Below are 7,394 nucleotides of genomic sequence, written 5' to 3' on the forward strand. Positions count from 1 at the left end.
CTCTAAGTGACTTGTGTTCATCCTCTGCAATGATAATTAAAGGCATTACAGATACCTTCCTTACAGTTTGTCTAATTTTTGAAGTAAAATAATATTGATAACTATGGGTAAAGTTTGATTTATTGACTTGATACCTTCAATATTGTGGTTTTGTACCCTTTTTTAGAATACAAAAGAAATAATACCAGAATTAATTATTACCAACTATTCTATGCATTATTATGGAGGGCACGCAACATAAATGACTCCGATGACAGATTTGGTGACTGATTTATAATCAATTCAAAGTTTTTGCAAAGACCTTCGTTTTGTACCTTTTTCTTTACAGTTCAATGATTGGCACATTTAAATGTGATATGAAGGCAAAGCCTGATGTACACTTGAGGGCACGCACATACTTTAATGTATGTGACATAAACACAATTTGAGAAAAACCATTATGAAGTTGTACTATTCCATAATGTTTGATAATTTTCTTAATAACTCCTATTGTAAAATTGAAAATATTCCTATAAATAGAGAAATTATCATGGTATGGGTAACTAGCATTTCCTGCCGCGAACGGAAGTTTCCAATCCCTTTCATTTACTCTATTATCTATGGCGAGACGTACTAGTATAATATTACCATACAATTGCATGTAGCTACATTAGTATTGTACCATATGGCATGTATGTTTAACTTATTACTGAATGAGCCAATGGCATATTTAAAGTTTAGTAGAAATGGAAATTTTAACCCCATCAATGGGTCGAATGAGTTTACTGTAACTTTTAAGTGGCATAAACTATAGCTACATCATAAAATAATTTATTATTGATGACACATATTGTATCACTAAAATAGTTAAAAGTACAGTAGTTAAAAAATAATACAGATTAATAAGGAGCACCAAGAACACAAACTGTTATTTAAACTAATATAAAATCAAACCCTTATTGTTAAGATTGTCACATTCATGTTGAATCAATTACATATTTCACTTGGTGCAAAAATGCACTTGGTACTTCTTATTTTTGGAACATGAGCACAGACACAAATAATTGGCAGGACATCTTTGATTAACAATTGCCAAAATAAACCACTTAAATGTCATTTAGGGTGGTCAACCTAACAACTAACAACTGTATAATAGTTCTTCCCTAGACCTCTGTACTACACAGTACTTTAGTCTCTAGCAGTTACATCTTCACTGGTTACTTATATGTCTGAATTGCATTGCCAGACCCATGCAATATTCTATAGTGTCAGTGATAGAAAAGTGAGTTATACCAATTAACGACTGCATGGGAGTTGCTTAAGGAATTCTAAAATTTGTGTAAGTCTTAAAACTGGGTATATTTTTATAGTTTCCTGATTAAGTAATAAGTATATACATCTACATGCATTCCTGTTCAGTGTGAGTAGATATTGTTATGATTTGTAGCTTCTTTATTAAAGAAGCCATCCACTTGTCCTTAATACACATACAATATAGCCTCTTCATTAAGGATAGATACCATTGAGCTCAGAGCTATATACCTGTCCCAGACCTGTCCTTAGCTCAGGGTATCATTATTATTTTACAATAATAAGGATACACCAGCATGAAATGTTGTTTAAGAACAAATAAAATGTAGTAATCTGTGTATGTGTGTGTGCCTTTCCTCATGACTGGTTGCTATGTATTACTATCATAACTTGCTTTAATTACATTACAGAAGTACGGCAGTTCTGTTGCTTCTTTAATTCTTTCTAGATCACTTACAGCTTGATTGCTCTTCCTTTCTGTTCTTTGTTTCTTACTTTCTTCCTACATTTATCTTTCTTATCTTTCTATCTGCAGACACTCTTGTAATGGCAGCCAAACCGTCTCGGTCTGGTCTCCTCAAACTGGCTGAGGAACAGCTCACCTGTCCTGTGTGTCTTGACCGTTATATCAATCCTAAGACTTTACCTTGTCTACATTCATTTTGTCAGCACTGTCTGGAGGGATTGCCACTGGATAAGAAGAATGAGACCTATTACCTTTTTTGTCCCACTTGTCGTCATTGTACTGTGTTACCAGAAGAAGGAGCAGGAGCTTTTCCTGTGGCATTTAATATCAACAACCTCAAAGATATGCACAGTTTAATGAAAAAGACCCCGAATTCTCAAGGGGCCACCCCTATATGTACTGACCATGGAAGGCCTTTGGAGTTCTTTTGTGGAACATGTGATGAAGTAATCTGTTCTCACTGCTCAGTTCGTAATCACAAACATCATGAATGTGAGTTAATCACTGACAGTTATACTAAACAATGTCAAAAGTTAAGAGAATGTTTATCACCAGTTGAAGGAAGAAAGGAAGCACTCAAAAACGTTTTATCTTTATTAACAGAGAGAGAGGGTGAGATTAGAGAAAGAGGAGAAGGAGTCTTGGAAGAAATACATAAAATGGTAGAGGAAATGATTGCTGTTCTTCATCAGTCAGAGAGGAAACTGGCTGAGCAGGCAAGAAGAGTCACTGATGCTAAACTAAAGGTGCTTTCAGTGCAGATCAAAGCAGCAGAAAAGAGTTTGAGTCTTCTTGAGGATGTTGAAGACTATGTGGAACTGAGTCTGAAGACAGGTACTCCTCAACAAGTCCTGAGGTCCAAGAAACAGATGATGGAGCATATGAGTGAAGTTACTGCACAGATCAATGTGGAGGAGTTATATCCAAATGAAAAAGCTGACTTTATATTGAGCAAAGATATCAAATCACTACATCACATTGGAGATATCGTGACATATTCATCTACTGCACTACAGCAGTGTAGAGTGAAGAGAGTTGGCTTCTTTCAACGCTTTCCAAAAAAGAAGACATTTTTGTTTTCACTATCAATGGAGGCACAAGATTCATCTCTTTTGTCTGTTCCTCTATCTTCTCTCAGGTGTAGTCTAGTACCAGTTGGTAAAAGTGATCAACCCATTCACACTACAGTCACTACCAGCACTGATCCTGGAGTGTATAGGATACAGTGTAACCCTTTAACTAGCGGTACTCATACAGTAAAAGTACAAATATATGATGTACAACTTAAAGATACCTCAATAGTCATCCCATTCAATCCTTACCTTGATAAAATCACTCCAGTATACACTATACCAGAGATTAACTGTCCTTGGGGAGTTGCTGCAAGTTATAATCATGTCATAGTGACTGAGTTTAATGGTAAATGTGTAACAATACTAGATAGAAAAGGAAAGAAAGTGACATCATTAGAGGGAAGCTGCGATGCTACGTTTTTGGTCCCTCGTGGTTTAGCCATTACTACAGACAAATTTATTCTTTTGTCTGATAAAGACAACATTCAAAAGATAGACATGGATGGATACCATACAGCATCAGTTGGTGAGAGGGGCACTGAACCACTACAATTTCAATTTCCTGCTGGTATAGCCATTTCTCCTATAACAGAACAGGTTTATATTGCTGATTGTAATCATCGTATACAAGTCTTGAATTCTGATCTAACCTTCTCTCATTCATTTGGCAGTGAAGGATCAGCCAATGGACAATTTATGTTTCCTCTAGAGATTGCTCTTGACAGTCAGGGGTTAGTGTATGTAGCTGATTGCAATAATCATCGCATTCAAAAGTTTTCTCCAGATGGAAAATTTTTGGCTCAGTTTGGTACAAAAACATTTGGTGCTGGAAAGCTTAATAGTCCATATGGTATAGCAATAGACACTGCAGGTACTGGTCTAGTGTATGTTAGTGAATGGGGCAATCATCGCATTTCTGTCTTCACTAGTGAGGGTGAGTTTGTTACTAAGTTTGGAAAGGAAGGGAGTAATATCGACCAGTTTAAAAACCCTAAAGGATTGACATTTGATAAAAATGGATTTTTGTATATTTGTGATTCTGGTAATAACCGACTTGTTGTTTATTGAATTTTGTTGTTTAATTTCCAGGCATAATATTTTAGTATTATTTCATTGCTAGTTTAGTATATTTTATCTAGTTATCATCAACATGACTGTGTCAGTAACATTATTTTTATTATTATTAATTTGTATTGTTGCTATTATAATATCATGATACTCTTAATTTTTGAAAATGAAAAAATTATTACAAATATCAAATTCCCATCAAATCTGGGAAATTTACAGCCCTTAAATATTCTCACAGCATGGTTGCCTTTTTCATAGATTGCTCCCAGGCAATTGCATGAACAATAGATATGTTCATGACACTTACAATGTCAACTGTTTAATGTTGTTAAATTGTTGTAAATTTCACTGTGGTTAATTTTATTGTACGTACATATAATTGTACTTCATGCTATTTTCAGTTTGGCTATTATGTTAGGTTAATAGTATAATAAACAAAAAGTACATCAATAAAATAATCAAATGATACTGATAGTGTATACACATCATATTTGTATTGCTAAGAGTTAAAAGTGCAGTTAACAAAAAGATAAGGAGCACCAAGAGCACAAACTGTTAATTGTACGACCATGCTTCTTGATCAATCATTGATAACATCATTTGTTTCATTCTCAAGAGTCACTCTGTGCCGCTTATATTCATCTTCTTGTTCCATGTATCTCTGATAATGATCATCAACTATCTGAACAATATTAACTTCATTCTCTCTCACACAATACTTGTAATGTTTAGCTAGTATCACAAACACTACCAGTATAAGAAGCTGGAAAGCACAACGTATTGCTATTATATAATAGTATGTTTTTTTAGACAAAAGTGTTAACATAAAACCAATTATAGTTCCAATTCCCAGTGATGAATAACAGAGTCCAACCATCATTCCTCTCATGTATTCTGGAGACTGTGCTACTGTAAACTCAAGTGAAGTGGGATAAATAAGAAAACATGTAATCCCAAGTAGTATGTCTTGAATCATTAGTAGAAATTCATATGAGGCAAATATATAAACTAATAATTGAGTGATGCAACTTAAAAAAGCAAAAACAAGACCAGCACCCATTCTAATAAGCATACTGGGTATATACTTGTGGAAGCAACCACGAATGATGAACTGATAAATGAAGATTAAGAGTAGAACAACGATTTGATATGTACCACCATAAGCAAATATGATACAATGGACTGAGGGCTTACTCAATGAACATTTGCCTTGAGACTCCTGCCCTGATGAAAATAGAGCAGAACTGAATCCAATTGCAGCAATAAATATTGGTAAAATACGAAAGAATGTCTTCACATCTTCTACCTCTTCCTCTGTGAATGGTCCACCATATTTATCCTTACCCAGGTCTAGTCTTGAAGGAGCCTCTTCCTCCCAGTAGGTAAGAGCACTACGATTCTCAGGATACTTGTGCTTCCTGGCATAACACAATACTCTAACTATCAGTTTGACTGGATTCTTAATCAGTGATATGTTCTCCAGTTTGTGTTTAAATAATGAATGAAATACAAGTATCAGAGACACTGCTACTCCTGACGTTATAATAAAGAGTAAATATGCAGTTACAGTATCAAGTAATGATAACCAGTTACTTAGCACCCATGCAGTTGGATAAGCAGCAAAGTTCCAGTATGTAATAGTACTTAATTCATTAGCTGATGCTCCAATTAACTGATCAATGTTATATTGAATAATATTAGCAGCAAAAGTAATGTAACCAATGCCATTAATTATGGAACCAGGCAGAATCCACTTCTTCCCCATAAACCCACCGTAACAACTGTTTAGTATAACCAAAATTCCAGTTATAATCTATGATAAGAAACAAAGGTTCACACCAATTGTTACTGCCCTGTATCTTCCTATACGCACATCAGTTACTAGTCCAATGAAAGGAAACAATATGTATGTAAAAGAGGAAATATCTCCAAGACTTCCAAGATAGGACTGATGATCAAATAAAGCTGAATGATGCTGTTCCTGTTCTATCTACATGCACTTACTTTTCTCTCGTATACTAAACTAGTACGTACTATTGTTATTGTACTACACAAGCATGAGGTAACTCTTCACTGTAGAAATGAGTCAGTAAGATCAGTCAGTTTATGGTATGAGAATCCTAATGTTGAATATGCTAAAGGGAAGCATGCTGGACTATTTGGATTTGCCCTATTGGTGACTGTTTTTTTGTCATACCATACACACTGTTCCTTTTATGTCATCCAGTACTTGAGAAGTATTTGTCACATTTTAAACTGTTTAAGAGCTTGAGTCGCTTCAAGCCTATTATTGATGCTTATAGTGGTCCAATGAAAGATGAGTATCGGTTCTGGCCTGGTCTACTCCTAGTGGCTAGGATACCAGTACTTTTAACTGTCACCTTTTTGAAGAATGAATCACGTGTCTTGCTATTGGCAGTAGCAGCTATTATCCTCTCCCTTGGTTTTATCTTTGGTGGTGTGTACAGAAAGAAATTGAAAAATATCATTGAATTTTGATTCCTATTAAACTTGTGCATCATGGCTTCTTTATCTATAGCCTTTACTGATGAGAGTAAAGTATTGATCTGGTACAATACTTGTTTATCTGTTTTTATTTTTAGTTTTATTTTGATTGTTGTTTATCATCTTTACCTGCAGTTATCACATATGAAATGTTATGATGCTCTAATTAAGAAGTTATTCAAGAAACAAGATGAAGATGATGGCCCACTTTTAGATGTAACCGAATCACATCTAACTGTTGATCAACAGATGAGAGAAATAGTTCCAAGTTCTACTGATTTTAGACTCACTGATAGTCGTGAATCAGTTGTTGATTTGTTTTAAATTTTTTAATGCTGCGAGTTTTAATTAATCATACAATAATTATTATTTTTAGCTATAATTAGTTTTAGAAACTAATTATTTAGAAAGTTAAATTTTTATCTACATATTTCTTGTTTCTTTTAAAATATTTTTTTCTCTTTTTTGATGATGTTTCTACTTTTGCAATAAAACTATAAACTACATTAGCAATACAAGGAGGATCAACAAATATCCTATCCTCCCCATGGTCCCTGCTATCTCTAGGTATAAATATACCATTAGCAATACTCACTAACAGTCAAACCAACTTATCTCTTGCTAATGTTGTTTAAAATACAAGTACAATACATTGCTAGTACATATGTACCAATACATGTATGTACATGTACATGTAACAGGTGTAGTCCATGGGTGAATGGTCCATGCCATATATGGCATATGTGGCTTAAGACCAGTTTCTTGGTATCCCTCTTTGTGTTTAGTGCTATATGGTAAACACACCATTGGTAACATGTTTCTATAGATTTCAGTAAACACTGCAGGTAAACACCAGTAAAACACAGGTAAACACAAGTATAAACACCAGTAAATGCTAGTAAAAACAAGTAAACATCAGTCAACACAAATGAACACTGGTAAACACATGTAAACAAAGGTAAAGACCAGTAAACACAGATAAAAACAGTAAT

At 34.4% G+C, this 7,394-nt stretch overlaps 1 long non-coding RNA gene across 1 annotated transcript; it reads left to right on the forward strand.

Moving 5' to 3' along the window:
• Window positions 1-10: 10 nt before the first annotated feature.
• LOC109584151 (uncharacterized) lies at window positions 11-504 on the forward strand. The gene is made up of 2 exons (XR_002185871.1): window positions 11-107; window positions 167-504. It is a non-coding gene; the product is annotated as an uncharacterized LOC109584151 (long non-coding RNA).
• The last annotated feature ends 6,890 nt before the right edge of the window (window positions 505-7,394 follow it).

Source organism: Amphimedon queenslandica, unplaced genomic scaffold, assembly GCF_000090795.2.
Source record: "Amphimedon queenslandica unplaced genomic scaffold, v1.1 AMPQUscaffold_13240, whole genome shotgun sequence".
Classification (NCBI taxonomy): Eukaryota; Metazoa; Porifera; class Demospongiae; order Haplosclerida; family Niphatidae; genus Amphimedon; species Amphimedon queenslandica.